The sequence below is a fragment of the Prunus persica genome, chromosome G4 (assembly GCF_000346465.2).
Source record: "Prunus persica cultivar Lovell chromosome G4, Prunus_persica_NCBIv2, whole genome shotgun sequence".
NCBI lineage: Eukaryota > Viridiplantae > Streptophyta > Magnoliopsida > Rosales > Rosaceae > Prunus > Prunus persica.
Genome location: NC_034012.1, coordinates 19,511,108 through 19,531,097, shown reverse-complemented (window position 1 = coordinate 19,531,097; position 19,990 = coordinate 19,511,108).

The window sequence follows — 19,990 nt, the reverse complement described above, 5'->3', positions numbered from 1 at the left end:
ATATTCATAAAGAACACTCAAAATCAAATAGTCAAATTCAAATTTCAGGAATTTGTGTGCAACTACTCTTTAATTTGTGATTGCTAATTTTTTTTCCTATTAAACACAAATTGCTTATTGGAGGTAGCAAAGGACCTTGTAGGGGCACAATGAGCTTATTTTTGTACCAAACATTTAATTTTATCAAATAGAAACATTTAAATTTTTATGAATTTGATTTCTGATTGTCATTACATATTTATTCATGACTTTTAGTTATAAAAAAAATTGTTTATGACATTAAGTTATGCCCAATTTTTATTTATAGTATTTCGTATTAGATTATGTGAAGCCCCAATTTAAGTTCGCACAGGGCCCTCAAAATCTCAGGGATGGCCCTGGCTTTGTATCAGCAGCAATAGAAGGTAAGAAGAAAGAATCTCAAAGATTGTAGACCTCCTTAAAATTTATGTATAACCCAATATTTTGCGGAAAAAAATCCCCAAAAAATTCTCCATATTCTGTTCTTCCGCTCACAGACCCAACTTGGCCTCTAGACCACTAAACGACATAGGTGGTTGGTTGGCTCACTGTCACAAAAGAATTTACTTTGAACTTCTTTCAAAGTATTGAAGCTGATCGAGCATGCTTCTCTTGACTTTTTCATATGATTCTTCAGTGCAGCGTTGGGTTCTTACTTTCTTCTTTTTCTTATTTTCTAGGATGTATTACAAACTAAGGAATATATTCTAACCATCAACAAATTCCCAGTTCGGCTACCTATCTGTCAATTAAATATCTTATTCTGCATCGGATATTTCTAATTCCGTAATTAAGACCTACTAGGCTAAACTATTAGTTAAATATGAATCAAGGGATGCTGGCCTCGGATATTCTATGAATAAAATTTTGTGTGGTTCATGCTGCAGTATTAAAAAAAAATCAATGGGCATGGACATTGGTGTCTACAAAAGCAATTTGTATTGACAGTTTTGGTGCCTAGTTTAGGAGAAAAACTTATCTGACACGGAGGGGTAGCTTTGGGGGGTGCAAGTGGCGCCAATGTACAGGCCCCTTGAAAAAAAAATTTCTTTATATTATATATATTAAAATTATAGGAATGGTATATATAATTTAGCGTGCTGCATATTATCACAAAAGTATGTGTGACAAAAACATACCTTACTTTCCTCCCTATTGTTCTTCAGAAAGAGAAAAGAACGTTTTCTCCTCCAAAAAAGTACTTTCTTCCAAAAAAAAAAAAACTTCATGACTTCTTCTTTCTCTTAAACTCTGATTTTCTGGTAAGTAATCATCATCATTCATCAATCTCTCTTTGGTTCATTTTTTCAATACTTTGACAATTTTTGTCCCAAGAAAGATTAAACAGAGTAGCTCTGATTTCAATTGGAAGTGAACTTCTAGAAAAACTTGATTATGAACATTTGATTGATGATTTCTCTTCTAAAAAGTCAAGATCAATTTTCAAACACTAAGTATTGTACTAGTTGTTGTTTTTTTATTTTCAGGAAAAAACTCTTGTAATAGTTTCAATTCTTCAAATAAAGATTACAAATACAATGTGAATGATTTTTGGATAGTAAGGTATGTTTTTGTCATTACATGTTTATTGATGATGACTTTAGGGCTCGTTTGGTACGTCGGATTGTACTGACTAATTTCTATCGGATAATATTAATATGTTTCGGAGAGTACTGACTGTTTATCCATAATATTATAAGGCGTTTGGTATTGTGCCGGATAAATAGTCTAACTAAGTTATACTGTGTTTGGTGTTGTTCCGGATTACATCAGATCATACTCTTTTTTTAATTCTTTGATAATTTAATGAAAATTTAAATTCAGACGGAAAGGGAGTAATTTAGTGGGAAGTAAAAAGAGCTTTTAATTTAATTTCTCTTAGGTTCATTTTTTCAATCCTTTGACAATTTTTGTCACAAGAAAGATTAAATAGACTAGCTATGATTTCAATTGGAAGTGAACTTCTAGAAAAACTTGATTATGAACATTTGATTGATGATTTCTCCTAAAAAGTCAAGATCAATTTTCAAACATTAAGTATTATAGTAGTTTTTTTTTTCTTTTCGAGAAAAACCTCTTGTAATAGTTTTAATTCTTCAAATAAAGATTATAAATACAATGTGAATGATTTTTGGATAGTAAGGTATGTTTTTGTCATTACATGTTTATTGATGATGACTTTTAGGGCTCGTTTGGTACGTCGGACTATACTGACTAATTTCTATCGGATAATATTAATATGTTTTGGAGAGTACAAACTGTTTATTATAAGGCGTTTGGTGTTGTTCCGGATAAATAGTCTGACTAAGTTATACTGTGTTTGGTGTTGTTTCGGATAACATCAAATCAGACTTTTTTTTTTAAAATTCTTTGATAATTTAATGAAAATTTAAATTCATACGGAAAGAGAGTAATTTAGTGGGAAGTTAAAAGGGCTTAATTTAATCTCTCTTTGGTTCATTGTTTTCAATCCTTTGACAATTTTTGTCACAAGAAAGATTAAATAGACTAGCTCTGATTTCAATTGGAAGTGAACTTCTAGAAAAACTTGATTATGAACATTTGATTGATGATTTCTCTTCTAAAAAGTCAAGATCAATTTTCAAACATTAAGTATTGTACTAGTTTTTTTTTTTTTTTTCCTTTTGGGGAAAAAACTCTTGTACTAGTTTTAATTCTTCAAATAAAGATTTCAAATACAATGTGAATGATTTTTAGATAGTAAGGTATGTTTTTTTCATTACATGTTTATTGATGATGACTTTTAGGGCTCGTTTGGTATATTGGAATGTACTGACTAATTTCTGTCGGATAATATTAATATGTTTCGGAGAGTACTGACTATTTATCCATAATATTATAAGGCGCTTGGTGTTATTCCAGATAAATAGTTTGACTAAGTTATACTGCGTTTGGTGTTACTCCGGATAGCATCAGTTCAGACTTGTTTTTTTTTTTTCATTCTTTGATAATTTAATGAAAATTTAAATTCATACGGAAAGGGAGTAATTTATTGGGAAGTTAAAAGGGCTTTTAATTTAATTGCTGCTTCTTGTCATTAATCACATATATCCATGCATCATCATGAATTTGCTAAATACGTTTCAATTACTTTAGTTAACCGAAATTTAATTTCCAGCATTCACCAAATTAAATCGAACAATCCACTCATTCAACAAACTAAAGTTTGAATTTTGGAAAACTGAATTATGAACCAAACTCATCCACTCCCCAGTAACCAAACCCAAGCTTTTTGGTTGCTCTCTGAAACATCGAGTCTTAATTCAATACAAAACATAGACAAATAAATAATTCCATGATGCAATTACGTTCCTAACCTAATTTCCACAAAAATAAAAACTCATAACCTAATTTCCACAAAATTTAATAAAAGAGGAAATATATAAAGAAAGAGAAGATGAAGACATGATAAGAGAGAAGAAGCATATTGGAGAGAGAGAGAGAGAGAGAGGGAGAGAGAGAGAGAGAGAGAGAGACCTTATTACAAAAGAAAAAATAAATAAACCAAGAAATCTAGCAACAACTGCTATTAAGAAGCAACACTGAAAAAACAATTGCACTGTGGAAGATGGCATAAATTTTGAACGACACATGCTTTCGGATGCCGAAGTTTACAAAGCAAAATACCCAAAAACAGATATATTTACATATACAAATAAACCCAAAATCTACTTAGAAAATTCTTGTGAACCCCAAAGTTTTGATGAAGTTTTCGTTTTAAAAATAATTTAAAAAGTTTTGATGAAGGTAAATAGAAGAGTGAATAACCTGTAGAAAAGATAGTAGAGAAGAATCCTAGGGAGAAGAAGATGAAATAGAACTTTTCACGTGAACATGTGTATTCTTTTTCCCTAACCGTATAATTAAGCGTGTATTATCCAAACCGGGATGTGTGGGTTGAATTAGTTAGTCAGGTAAGGAGAGTATTAAAAGCCCAATCCGTTTAAAATAGTCAGGTAATTAAATAATACAAGTTGACACCAAACAACTGACATGGACTATTTACTTCTATCTTGAGTCTAATACGGTGTACCAAATGAGCCTTTAGTTATAAGTATTTTTGTATTAGATTATGTGAGGCCCCAATTTAAGTTTAGCACAGGGCCCTCAAAATCTCAGAGACGGCCTTGACGAGGGTGTCAGGTCAGCAGTCTAGCTCAGCATCCCAAACCATTTAAATGCTGACAGCTGTAAGTTATTTTTTATTTGCTTTTCCTCTTCCCTTTCGCTCTCGCTAGCATGCACCTCCTTCATTTTTTGTTTTGCTCCCTGGTCTACAATTCTCCTTCTTTTTTTTTTACTTTTCTTTATCTCTTCCCTCTTGTTCTCTCTGGCCTACAATCCTCCTCCTCCTCCTTTCTTTTTCTTTCTTCTTTTTACTTCTCTTTACCTCTTCCCTCCCGTTCTCCTTAGCCTGCAACCCTTTTTGTTTCTTTTTTTGGTATGAAACCTCAGCACTTCCTTCCCATCCACGACGTTTCCATGAGACAACTCGTTGTGTCTCAGGTCTAGGACTAATTTGCACTATTCCAACTTGAGAGATCCTGATTGACATGTAAGTAAAACTTTCATTCAAGTTCTCTCTATTGATCACATTCAGTGAATTCATTCTCTACTGAACACCCATACACTTATCTTAGTGTCTCCACATGACTGACTCGAGACCAATCATCCTCATAATTGAACAGATACCGTGCATTATATTTTTTAAAGATTATCAATGCCCATTTGATTATCCTATGACCACGAATCATTTAGGATGTTGACATGGTACGGAACGATCTCCTAACTTAACTTCCTTAAGTCACTTTCTATGTCTCACGATCCATGGACTTGATGGTTAATTAAATTATTGGTGTGAGTCAAAGTCAACTGTTCCTATTAGGAATATAATTTGTATTTTATTGTAATGATCTAATTTGATTAGAATTAGGAGATTTTGTATATATTTCCTATTTGTACCTACTCTGTATGTAGTATATATATCCCTCCTCATGAGAAGAATAAATATATCAATTTAAACTCTAATTACTTTTGAATTAAATGACTAAGATTATTACTCAAAATAACATAATGCCCTTAATTAATTAGGTAAAATATCCTTAGAGTTTACATCTCATGATTGGCTTTAGGGCATACTTCTAACAAGTATGGCGGCGTTGGGCTTGGGAGTTTTCTGGGTAGAGGGGAGGGGGGAGCGTACAAATCATGACCCATTAGCCTACTAGTGTCATTGGTCAATTTTAAGATGCCAATTTTTTCAACCTCTGCAACTCTGGTTAAGGTTAGGTTGGGAGCCAGATCCTTAAAGCCAGTGGGAATTAGTTTGGTGAAGATCAGAGAGAGAAAGGTGGTTTTAGGGGCACCGTGGGAATGAGTTGGGGGCACCGTGGGAGAGGTGGGGCGGGGAAGGGGGTGGCTGGGCGCGTGGTGATGTTTTTTATCCACAAAGTGATGTTTTTATTCTCTTTTTCTGTAAATTTTTATATAAAAATTATAAATTTACCCTTAATTTGGACTGGAATTTGGATGAAATTTGAAAATTTTGACGGTAAGTCCTCAATTGACAATTTTTAAACAATTGGAGTCCTTAATTTACTGAAAAAATTGTTAAGGGGCTAAATTGACGATATGCAAATAGTTCATGGGGCAAAACCATGGCCTTATAATAAATGTGTCTTTAGGTATCGAGAATATTTCTTACTTTTCTTGCCTTCTAGATACATTGTCATGTCTCGTGATATTACTTATTACTATTAGAGTTTGCTCTAATCACATCCAAGCGCAAAAAATTAAAGGGGCACAAAAAAAAAAAAAAAAAAAAGGTATATGCAATTTATTCATGGTTTTGATTTTTGAGAGACACCGTAATGGATAGAACTTCATAAAATGCCTAAAATCAAATGATGGCCATTGTTTATGGGAAGAGAAGGCCAAGTAGGCCTAACCCAGATGAAGCTAGATATGGTTCAATCCACGACTACATTCACAGTAATGAAGAACCTTAATACAAAGACATCGAAGCTAGACATCGGTGTTGACGACACAATTACCTTTGATCTTTCATACAACTACGTCATGAGATTGATATGCTTGTAACAAAATATGCTCCTGATAGTCATACGATGCTTTGAACTTTCTTCAACTTATGGTTGTTGACGTGAGTCTCCTAATTAATCAGAGCAATCGATCCTCGGTTGTCTCTAAATCCTCATATCAAATTTCTTCCAACACAAACCCTAAATCCTCATATCAAACTTCTTCAAACACAAACCCTAAAATCATATTCCTCAAATTCCTCATATTTCTCCAAACTCATATTTCTCTTTACCAAATTCAGATCTCCATCCACATCCCTCATATCTTCAAATTCCGAAACACATTTTTTTTTTTTTACCCCTAAAATTCTTCCGCTGCCATGGATCTTGTGCAAAGAACCTAAATTAGACCTTGACCAAACCTTTGCATATGTCCGTAGCGAAGCTCAACAACGACTGACCATGACCAGTACTCCAGACACTACTGTCCTAGCCACCCAACGTCCACAGGGTCCTCCGACTTCTACCACTGGTGCTTCTCAGACTCAAGTCACAAGCTATCGTCCGGAATGCAAATGCACTCACTGTGGGAAAGCAAACATACTCGTGATGGCTGTTACGAATTGATTGGTTACCCGGATTGGTGGGACCACTCCAAAGCTCCGCGCAAGAATAGGGGCAAATCACTCGACACATCTTCTGACTCAGCTTCTGTTAGTCCTACAGTTCCAACGGCACCAACTCCTGCCTCTGCCTTTATAGCCACAACAGGACATCCTCAGCAGCAAGATGATTGGTTGTGGTACTAGGAGGGGCAAACTCTACCCAAAAAAAGAAAAAAGAGTGAAAGGGCTATGTTTATTGACGTATCCCTAGAAGATGTTGCTTATTTCTTGACTCTGACGACCCCTTCTCTTCAAGGGTAGAAGGGGAGTGAAGAGAATTTGTTTTGTCTCTAAACCCTTATCTCAAATTTCTTCAAATTTCTCATATTCAAATCCACCCTTATCTCAAGTTTCTCAAATTTCTTCAAATTTCTTCAAATTTCTCATATTCAAATCCAAAACCCTAAATCAAATTCCTCAATTTTTTTTTTTCCCCAAATCCAAATCCCTCAAATCTAAAGTCCTCAAATCCTCTTATCCAAATCCCTAAACACATACCTCTTAAATCCAATTCCTACATCAAATTTCTCACATCACCTTCCTCACCTTCTCATATCACATCTTACTTCCGCTGCGATGTCAAGAACCCATACGATTCTCCATCTTATTGCAAACTCACAGAAGCATGCGGTCAACCTAGACTCCTTCTTCTATCACCACCAAAGGTTCTACTCTTCATACGTCCTCCAAGATTAGATATTGCATATGCTGTGAGTGTGGAAGAGTATATCATGACTCACTTACCAAGTTGGGCATTCGTGATGACATAAGTCTCCTAATTAATCAAGGAGGTTTACTTCCTTGATTAATTAAGGGATTTACTTTCCTATGTTTTATATAAGTGATAAATCATTGTACAATTAGGAGATACTTTCCTAATTCTTTACTATATCTAATTCCTTGTAAAACCTTCATATGTAAACTCCTATATATACCTCCTTATGGAGAAGAATAAAGAAAAACCCAAAGTATTCAAACCATATTCATATTTTAGCAATGGTTGCTGCATTCTCTTGACTTTGGTTTATAGTCTTGTCATTCGATTCTAATTAATACCGAAATAAGAAGAATTATTTATCATTCAATTTCCACACTTGATCAACTTGTCACTATTGTCTGCACCCTGAATATGTGTTGTCTTGAATTCTTATTTTATATGTCCCCTAAATCTGAATTTGTGTTGTTTTGAATTCTTATTAAGACCATTTAACTGACTTAGGCATCGAAGGGTCTTTAGCCAACACCCCTCGGGTGTGCTCCGTTGACAAAATCTATTTTGCAAGGATCGAGGAAGAAGAGGATTGAGTGTGAAGAGGATCTATCCCGAATATTCTCCCAGGATATAATGTGTACAAACACGTGCCACTATTAGTACTACAAAGAACCTAATTGAAATATAAATAAAAGGAAACTTGCTCCTCAAGTAACCTGAATTCTCGACAAAACCATTGTACTCTAAGGCCAAGGCCATGTTTGGTACGCCTCACTGGACTGGACTGGGTTAAATAGCACTCAAAATCCTTGTTTGGTAAGATAAGGAACTAACTTAAATGAGACTGTATAGTCCAATAGTGAAAAAAACACCCCACTTGCTCATCTAATACAATGAGCTTAAAAAGTGGTTCGCTAAATAAAACACGTGAGTCCGACGCCACTCTTTAAAAAATATCATAATTTTATTTGTTTTCTTTTAATTATTGTCTTAGATCTTTAAATGTTTTTTTGCAGCATTTATTTTTTATAGATAAAAATCCTTAATTAAATTTAAATATAACAATAATTATTTTGATATTGCATTTGGAAAATCAAACTATAGTAATTTACAAATGTTTGATATTTTTTTGATATTGAAACAAGTTTAATAATTCATGATGTGATGGTTTATTTATCGCAAGTAATTTTTACCTTGTCAAATTATATTTTTCAGTTTGAAGTCGAAAGTCAAATATACAAAAATTTTACATATATATAAAAAAAATTTAAAAATATTATTTTACTTGGGCCCTGAAAAACCTAGAATTATATAGAGTGAGCTTATCTCCTTTAACAATGTTTTGACCAACTAAGATTAATCTTGGGAAGCCAAAAAATAAATATCATAATTTTATTCTTCAAAAAAAAAAAAAAAAAAATTTTTGTTTTCTTTTTATTATTATTTAAATCTTTTTGTTTTTTGCCAGATATTGTTATAAATCTTTGAATTGGGTTTCTTTGTAGCATTTATTTATCTTTTAGGTCAAAAATCCAAATTAAATTTAAATATTATAATAATTATTTTTTAGTCCGACACAGCAGGAAACATAGGTTTTCACTATTTTTACAATCCAGCTTCTTAGTCCGACGCAGCACCAAACGTAGGTCAGTACTTAATCCAGCTTACTCCAATTCATGCTAATCCGATACAGTCTCAGGATTTAGTCCAGTCCATGACAGTCTGCCATGCCAAATGACCCCTAAGTGTTAGCAATCCCAAAGTTTCTTTTTTCTTTTCAAATTTTTTTTTTTTTAAAAAAAAGAATTTTTTTTGTAACTTCCATATTTTTCCATAGCTGGCTCAAATTGATTCTTTTCCATCACCCACAAATAAACTGTAGCTTATGTGTTTGCTGTCAAATATATACATTGTGAGAATTGAAAATTAGAATTTTAAGGCGATTGTTTTCGAGCCTCTAGAAAAGTATGCTGAGGTTATAAATGTTGAGTTTCCTGAGAAATTTGGTAGTTCTGGATTTACTTCGTATTCTAGGATGTTCTGCTTCTAGTATTAAAGGGCTTTGTATCCACAGGAGTAGAAGGTAAGAAGAAGGAATCTCAAAGATGCTAACAGACCTCCTGTTTGTATCCAGTTTTGGTGAATGGACCAAATATGGTTTACTTTTCAAAAGAATATTTTACAAGGCCCAGGCCCAACAGCCTTTGTCTTTTTTCCTCAAAACCAAAGGAACCCCTTTACTTAGAGGTCCGTCAGTATAAAAAAAGTTAGTCCAAGGCCCAAGAACAGGAAGCCCAGATTTTGAGTCACACTAAAGTTAAAAAGATTGGTAACCGTTATACATAGACCCACGTGAGGGTCTGACAGAGGTTATCACCATTAATGACGACTTGACTCTCTTCTCGCCCAGAAAGGAAACAAGCTGTATGAAAGCCACTAGAACCAAAGAAGGACCAAGCTGCCAACCAGATCTTCGAGTACAAAGGGTTCAAGTCAGAGGATTATCACAAAGGACCAGCAGTTCTTATCAGAAACGTTCCATCATCCCTCCTATCAACCATTTCAGATCAGCGAATCGACAGCTAACTTTGGACAGCAGCCAAATATCCTTTCTCAGCCTCTATCATTGCAAGCTCTCTCCTTGCCTATAAATAAAGAGCTTCCGCCATAGAAGAAGGGGACTCTCTCTCCAAACTAGATGCAATGTCTCGAAAATACTTGAAAAATTCAAGATCTTTTCAAACCAGCCTGCTTAATTTCCAGATAGCCAGTTAACAACTCCTGCATTCATCTTTTGTTGCTATGCCATCTTCATGGTATGATTTTCTTTTAAAATGATCAATTTGAATTCATGTAATCATCTAACTAGATAGAGAAATCTCCAGTCCTTCTTTGTTTTGTAATTTATGTTTTGGATTAGTCAAATGGATTAGTTAAAAAGAACCTCTGTCTTCCTCTTGTCATTAACTTAAGATTAGATGAAGGGATTGCAGAATCCATTTTAACTGTTTCATTAAGCACTTGTCATTTAATCGCTTACGTACATATATTATAAATTGATTCAGTAGATAAATTTAATTTCCTGCTTTTGCACTTTTAAATTCATCATTCAGACCCAAAGGAGGGATTCGGGCCCGAATAAGGCTGTATTGGTACAAGAGATAGGAAGTCGAGTCGGACCCGAATTGACTGTTGGCCCAGTCCAAGGGTTACATGAATTTCAAATTAGGTTGTTAAGCCCAAACATGGTACTACTAACCACGATCTTGGTTTCTCCCCTTGCTTGATCAGGTATCGCTCATACTTATCAAGTTGACACACATGAATGAAAGAATATTGAAGTCCTCTTAGTTGAGGCTAGAAAGAAATAATCCAGGCTAGTACCCCCTTGGAGCACAATGGCTTGAGCAGAAGCCCAAAGAAAGAACGCGAACATCACCAAATCAACTCACAACACTCCCCCACACCAGGTCTATTGGACTGGTCTCATATCCAATAGTGGCACGCCTACGCAACCCCACGAATTAGAGTCGAGAGAAGTCAAGGGACAAGGCCCTACCCGAGCCCACTCGATCCTGTCAAGTTGATTCAACTTTCAATTTTGTTCAGAAGTTGGGAGAAGCGAGTCAACAAGAAGCATCAACAATTCCCATAACAAGGATGCACACGAGATAATGAGTCTGCAGGAATTTAACCTAATGCTATGATACTAAGTTGACAGGACCCGACCCAAATTCCACTTTGGAACCTGCGCCGAACCCTGTGCGTGTCTGACACCTGGCGGGTGACGAGCACAAATGACTGAACTCCCCTTCTAACTAGAAACCTAATATTTTCTTCTGGCTTGACTTCTGCAGAAAATTCGGCAGAGTCTCCCCTGTAACTTGCTCATTTCCCAAAATATTCTACCTGTACAAAAAACAATATATATACACATATCCCAACCGTTCAGCATACATCAACATAAAATTCCATCAATCCAACATTAGAACTAAATGGCCTTAGGCCTCTTTGATTCAAATAAATGTTTTGCCAACAGAAACTATTCCAGACTTCTGAATCAACATGAATACAGTAATAGATTTCAAAATAATTTAACTAAACAGCTTTTCCAATCCTTTGGTCTCGCGCCTGCACCTAGAAGCTCTAGGTTGCCTACGTACCCTTAACAAGGGATCAAGCCACACGTAGTTCTTTCTCTTTTTATACTGCACTTATGTATCTTGTCCATTGTGATTGCAAATCAATCCAAGTTCTCATGTTAGCGATATGCTCAATAACATTCACATTTACATATATCATTAAATCAGTTAAAGCATTGAAAAATCAATATTTCACTTCCACTTAGGTGTACCCATTATATAACCGTCAATTCCTTAATTTTCATCAATTCCCACAGTATACTGTCAATTCCTCGTGTCACAATTTGTCTCGCAGGTCTTGGTAACACAAAGTCGACCCGAGCCGCAATCATCGCAGGACTCAGGGGACATTTAGTCAACCTAATCCGCATTTCCTTGCTCCGCACCATCCGAGTATCCCTAGGACTCGTGGGGCAACTGTCGAACGCGTTGACATAACCGGAGGCAACAATAATCCGAAGGCAACATAATAATCGAGGCAACATTATAACCGAAGGCAACATTATAACCGAAGGCAACATGGGTATCTATGGTGGTTTAAAAACATTTCCTAAAAAATTATAAAACTATTTCTCTTCCATCCTTAAATCCTGTTGCCATTATCCTTCTTACTTTCCAAGCCATGCTCAACTTAAATATAAACATAATATAATAAAAATAATCGAAATCAAACAATCATGCTTGAAAAGTAAAATTCATAATCATTCATTCAAGATCAAATAATAAAACTTTAATTGCATAAAATAATTTATAAAACCAAAGTCCACTCACTGGACTTCCTCTAATTCATAAATCAATTTATGTATTATTGGTTTAGATTAATATATATATAAAATAAAAATAAAGATGAAAATAAAAATAAAACAAACAACCGCCGAAGACACTTTTAACCTTTCCTTCGAAACTCACATAAAACCCAATTATAATTATATACATATAAGGATTTATAATTAACTTATTACAGATAAGTAAGAAAATGAGAAAATTATTAAAATTACATTGACTTCGTAAAATATTCATGTCAATAACAACAACTTAACTTAAACATATATTTTCCTCTTTTACTTATAAAACAAACTCATCGCTTAAGAAATTAATTGTGATATGTATAAAATCCTTAAAACTTAGAAAACTCTCCACCTGGACGTACCCCCATCCATATTCCGTCAATTTCTTTAATATTCCATCAATTTCGATAACATTCCATCAATTCCAATAATAATCCGTCAATTCCAATATTATTCCGTCAATTCCATCCTCGCAGGCCTCAGAAACACAAAGTTAACCTAGCCACATTCCTCGTAGGCCTCGGAAACACAAAGTTAACCCGAGCCGCATTCCTCGCAGGCCTCAGGGGACCATTAGTCAACCTAAGCCGCATTCCTCGCAGAACTCGAGGGACATGTAGTCGGCCCGAGAACGCATATCACTACTACAAAAATCGCAATAAACGACGGTAATCTACCGTCGTGTATCCGGTTTTTCAACCATCATGAGATCGATCGACATCTTTTGATGCATAAAACCATGACTGTAAATCCCCGTCGTCTATTATTTGTAAAGACGACACTTCTACTCAAAACCGTCATCTATTGGATGTAAAGACAACCATTTTTTTTGAAAGAACTGTCGTCTATTAAATGTAAATACGACCTTTTTTTGAAAGAACTGTTGTCTATTAGATATAAAGATGACGGTTTTTTTGAAAGAACTGTCGCTTATCGTATCCAAAGACGTCGGGTTTGTTAAAAAACCGTCGTCTATTAATTGTGAAGACTGCGGTTTCTTGAAATATTGTCGTCTATTAACTCTAAGACAACGGTTTTTTCAACAAAACCATCGTCTATTTACTGTAAAATTGACGTTGTAATTTTACATTTTAGCTTCTTCTTTTTTTCTTGTTTCCAATGGTATCAGAAACATACTCAAATATGCTATTACCCACGCCGCACATATATACTCAAAAATTGTTTCTTTCATAAATAGAATATCAAGAGTACAATAGAACAAATTAAAATCTAAAAAATGAAAGTACTCTAGGGCCGATAGCTGCAAGCTGCAAGCCTAATTATAATAATATACCAAAATTCCTATACCTAATTATCCTTCAAGTCAAGTTCTCCATATGTATACAAAGCTATACCTTCATCATCACCACTTTTCCCCTGCATTTAACAGCAGGTTGAACCAACACTACTTCCCCCACGCTAGCAGTAGCTTCATTAGAACCACTTCCATGGTGTAGGAAACTGCTTAACAAGCCAAAATAATGTAATAGTGAGATATACAATCAAGATAATTATAGAAGTCACTCTATTGTCTCTAAGCCACTAATCAAGTAAACACACATGGCCTATTTCTCATGACAGCACAAAACAAAAGATTAGAACACAACAAACAAGCACATATTTAAGTAGGACAGCTACACTGAAAACATGTCCAGCTTAAGAGTCTGAGATTGTAACCTCCACTTCCACACTAGGCTCAATTGTAACGGAAGTAATTTGCTTGACGACATCAGGAGAGCTGAAGAGGTCAATCACCCTCTTGTGGACACGCAACTCAAATCTGTCCTATGTGTTGGTACCTGTAAATCACAAACAAAATTTTAAAGATACATAACCCTTTAAAATGCAAATACAGAGCAACTGTACTTCAATAACTGGTCAGTCATGAATAGGCCACAGTAAGCAACAAATTTTACTTATGTAACTTGGCACAAACAAGAGAACTCCCAACTCTGAGTAAATGGCCATAGCCATAAGCCTTGCCTTGCCCATAAAGCATGAAGCCATAAGTTAACAGCAAGAACATTTCACAGTGAAACATACCTTCACCACAAGGGGACTTTCTGGTGGTAATGTGCAGAATCTTGGTTGGCATTCTCACGGGTCCCTTAACCCGGAGCCTCTTGTCCTTTGCACCACGAACCAGATCAGTGCAAACTATCAATATAACAGATGTCAATCCAGCAAGCTAAAGAATATAACAAAAAAGATCTAAATTCTTAATAATCTACACAAACTTAAAAACTTTATGTAGAGACAATGGTGGATAAACCCATTTCAACGACGTCACACAGCAATTAAGTACAAATGAAACTGAACAGTATTGAAGTTCATAAAAACTTGCATTTACAGAACTGTGGAATTTGGAGAATACCAATGCAGGGGCAGAGGAGGGGCAGAGAGAAAAGGGAGGGTGCCATGGTTAAAGTCTTTCAGCTTTGAAGAGATAAGGCCTTTTATGGATACCAAATTCATAAATAATGGACTAAGATCATGGGACATATATAAGCCAAGCAAAATTTTGAAGAGCATAACGATAACCATAGAAGGGCATCACAATAGAAGTTATATTTTTGTAGATTCTCACCTTTCTGATTCATACATATAAATCCCTAAAACAAAAACAAAAAACAAAAAAACAAAAATTCAGAAAAGTTGCCTTAATTTCTATATAAATCGAAAATATTTACAAAAATATAACAATTTGCCAAGATAATTTACAATTAAACACCCAAATATTTTAACCTTAAATCATATTAGGGATATAGAAATTGATTCTTCAAAAATTATAGAAAATAATCATAAGAGAAGGAGAGTTGTTACCTGTGGAATGGAGGAAGGGAGGCTCTCATGGAGCCAGCCAGCAAGAGAGATCGAGCGAGCTAGAGAGAGAGAGAGACAACAAGAAAGAGAGCTCCAGCAAGAGAGAGCCATCGAGAGATAGACGATGACCATCACCTCTTCACCTCTGTCTCTCTGATTTCTTTTCTATCGAAGAGGTTGTATGTCTTCTTGGTGGTGTTGTCCACCTCACGACGTCAGTTTGCGAGTGTCAACAAAGTTTGGGATGAAGATGGCCTCGATGGTGGCTGGTGATGACTGATGCGAAGAAGATGATGTCGTTGACGGCGTCGCTGCGTCCATGGCGTCGATGGCTGAGGAGTAGAAAGGTGAGAAAGGGAGTGTTTCAGAGAGGGTTTCACGGAAAGAGAGAGAAGAGCTCATGAGGTTTCAAGGAGGGAGAGATTAGGTTTTCACACAGACGGGGAAATCTGAATTTTAGGTCGAGGGAGAATTCACTTAAGCAGCTCCTTTTGTTTAGCGTGTTTTAAAAGACGATGCTGGTTAATTGACCAGCGCCATGTTTTAAAATCAACCCATTTTAGGGTTGTATAAGATGATACATTACGCCGGTTTTGTAAAACCGTCGTCTTTGGAAACCATATTCTGAAACTCATCATCTTCAATCCATTGAATATATATTAAATTTAAACATATAATAAACATTTAATTAATTTCTCATCCACACCAACATCCTTAGAAAATAAAAGCGGTTATTCAATAACCCACAAACATTTGAATAATCCAATATCACCCAATCATTCACTTTATTAATACTGATAATAAGAATAAATAAATAGTTAACATACTAAACTTCGAATATCAGAACAACACCCAAAATATCATTAAACACTATAACATAAACATGTAATCCAAACATAATCAGAGCAATTCACAAATAGTTAAACCTTGTTTACACAGTCGTCCTAGCACTACTCGAAGGACGATACTATCTCAGAAGACTCACGATCAACCGAGGGTCAAACTTCCTACATTGGGTCAACCGGGCCGCGGGGCCCACGACTCCATTTTTCCAATCTGAAATTTCCTACATGTTCAACCAAATTTACTGAACATGCCCTACAAATTTAGTTTCGGTCGAGCGGCCGGATCACTCGCGATCGCGTGATCGAACATTTATCGTTTAATGCAAACTTTACATTATTGAATCGGAACATCTAGGGCTCCGATTCACGATCCGCGAATTCCTACACAATCCTAAGAATGCCTAGATCAACATATACTAAATTGGAGTCGATCCAACGTCCCGAACATATCGAACACGAATAACACCTAATATGCAATATTCGATCGATGATCAAACGATATCCAAATTCATATCCGAGCATAACTACGCACTCGTGGCAACACGAGGATCACATCAGGGCAAAATGTGGCCTCACAACCTTGCCCATGCGCCAGCGTCAGAGGTGGGGTGGAACGGAAGGAGGAGGATGTGGCGGTCCTTTTGGGACCGGTGCCATCCCAGATGACGGTCGGTGGTGGCGATGGTGACCTCCAGACTGCACGGCTCTACAAAATAGTCGGGGAGTGAGGGTTTTCACAATGGAGAGAGAGAGAGAGAGAGAGAGAGAGAGAGAGAGAGAGAGAGAGAAATCTGGATTTTAAAAATCCAGTTTGGCAAAATTACTGTTTTAATCGTATCTTTCTCAATACAACTCGGATTTGAGCCAACTACGTGTCTACGGACTCATCTCGACGTGCTCTAAGCAACGGTACAATTGAAATTCCCAAATTCATACGGGGGTAAAATTGTCTTTTACTTGAATAAATTAATAAATAAAATTGATTTAGGATCAAGTTGTTACATAAGATATTATCCCTATTAATTAATTGGCCAAATAAATTGATTCAATTAACTAATTTAAGGGATATTCTTTTCTTTTTTTTCCAGGTGGCGTGCTGTAATTGGAGACGAAAATATTTGCACCCACAATCAGTATAAACTCTTTTTGTGGACACCATTGTCAATAAAAATCCCTTTAGTGGACACCATCCAATGCTCATTGATTTTTGTTAGTAGTGCTGAAACAAATGAAATACTGGCAAATAAGTTGTTATCTTAAGTTAATTTAATGATAACTTGTTTGACTTGTGTTTATTAGGCATGGAGCAATGATATAGTGAAAGCATGCTTCCATCGAGTAAAGCATTATGGGGACAAGATAAGATACTCACTTGGGCTGTTTAAATACAACAATTGTGTCCTACATGTACCAAAAGAACTAGTGGATGAAAGCCACCCACTGCTTTATAATCCATTTGATAATCGTGGGTTTATACGGGTTTTTTACTACCTCTAATATATGATTATATCAAAGTAATAGTTTGTACTCAGTGGCGGACCTATTAAGGCGCAAGGAGGTGTAGGTGCTTCAAATTGTCCTTCTGCTCAGTTGGTGATGGTGAACTCCAACCGGTCCATAGCCTATGCAGATTGTGCAACTGCACAGGGCCCCCAAAAATCAGGGGCCTCCAAAGGAAGAAGACACGGCAGGGAAAATCTTGAAACTTTTAGAGTTGCAAACTCGTAACTGCGCGAGGAAGAAGACAACAGCGTGCTGAAGTTTCTTTTAGGTTTCTCTCTCATATTAAAAGGCCTCGTTTATGACTTAGTTTGATTTAAAATTGAAACGGGGTGTTTTGCTACTTTTTGACATATTCTAATCCTATTCAATTGCAACTAAATAAAAACAATTTTAAAAAAAGTTTCAGATTGTGGCGCATCCCTACCTCTCATGTCACCTCATTACTCATGTTATTGGGTTTTGCTATTTTAAATTGAACGTGGATTTTGTGTGCAGTACAATATTTTTTTTAAAAGTCTTATTATTATGATTATTATGATTATTATTTTTCAGTTTTTCAAAAGGCATATAATTGATTGGGTTCTAACTCTTAAGTATGGAAAATTTTCAATTCTATTTTTGAATTGTGAATTGTGAATTTTTGTTTCATTCATTTAAAAAAATAGGGTCTTAATATTTCTCTTTGTATAGGGCCTCCAACATCAATGGACTGGCAAAATAACTCAGCCAAAGTCTGTTTGTTGTGCTGTGTAGCGCACGCCTAGCCAAAACGACGTCATTTTGGGCCAAGCAAAAAAAAAATTAAAAAAAGAGAGGAGGAAACCGGACTGCAATTCATGGACTTTAAACACATGCTTAGCCCTGGATTTCGTGGGCTTTAAAAATCTTTACACATGTTTTAGTCAAACAATATGGGGTTAAATATTTTCTGATATATTTTCATTCTCCAAAAGGATGTATTTATAATACAAGTGTGTAAACCCTAGTAGGGTTATACAAGAAAACAAATAAACTCCTAATTGCACAAGATTTGTACAAAAGAGAAAGAAATAAAATTCTATTCTAGAAATAAATCTCCTAATCAAACTAGGATCTTGCCAACGCTCCCCCTCAAGTTGGAACAAAGATGTCATGCACGCCCAACTTGTCAAGCGAGTTGAGAAAGACAGTAGTAGACACAACTTTCATAAGAACATCTGCTAGCTGATACTCGGATGATAAGAATGGAAAAGAAATAATCTCAGCATCCAACATCTCTTTAATAAAATATCAATCAACCTCCAAATGCTTTGTACGATCATGTTGTACAGGGTTATGAGCAATTACAATTTCATCTTTATTGTCACAATACAAATCCATGGGTTTCTGGGGCTCAAACCCAAGATCTCCCAACAATCTCCTCAACCATAGTAACTCGCACACACCTTGAGCCATCCCACGATACTCGGCTTCGGCACTAGATCGAGACACCACTATTTACTTTTTACTCCTCGAAGTAACAAGATGGTAACTAAAAAATGTGAAATACTCAGACGTAGAATGTCTATTAGTGACTAAACCAGCCCAATCGGCATTTGTATACCCTTCCACATCCATATGACCATACTTGGAGAATATTAACTTTGTTCCAGGAGTTACTTTCAGATACCTCAAAATACGCATCACAGCACCCATATGATCTTCACTAGGAGAATGCATAAACTGATTCACTACACTCACTGCATATGCTATATCATTACATGCATGAGCTAAATAAATCAATTTCCCCACAAGCCGTTAATAACGCTCCTTGTCAGTAGGGACTTGATCAGGATATAACCCTAACTTATGATTTTGTTCATTGGGAGGATCAATTGGTTTACAATCCAACATTCCAGTCTCTGCAAGTAAATCCAAAACATACTTCCTTTGGGACAAAAAGATATCATGCTTAGATCTGGCAACTTCAATCCTAAGAAAGTACTTCAAGTCACCCAATGACTTCATCTCAAACTCGGAAGCTAAATACTTCTAAAGATTTTGCATTTCTGCCTAATCATCTCCAGTCACAATCATATTGAACTTTACTACTGGAGCAAAGGTCTTCAAGTAATCCACTCCATAGGTCTGAGTATAATCCTTTGCTACCAATCTAGCCTTATAACAGTCAATAGAACCATCTGTCTTATGCTTCAAAGTAAACACTCATCTGCACCCAACATCTTTCTTCCCTCTTGGTAAAGGGACTAAATCCCTAGTTTCATTCTTATTCAAAGCTTCCATTTCAACATTCATGGCATCCACTCATTTGGGGTCAGAAAGAGCATCATGCAACTTAGTGTGCACACATGCACTAGATAACTGACACAAATATGATGCATATGACTTAGATAAACAATGAGTTGACACATAATGGCTAATGAGATATTTAGACATGGCATGTATATCAAGAG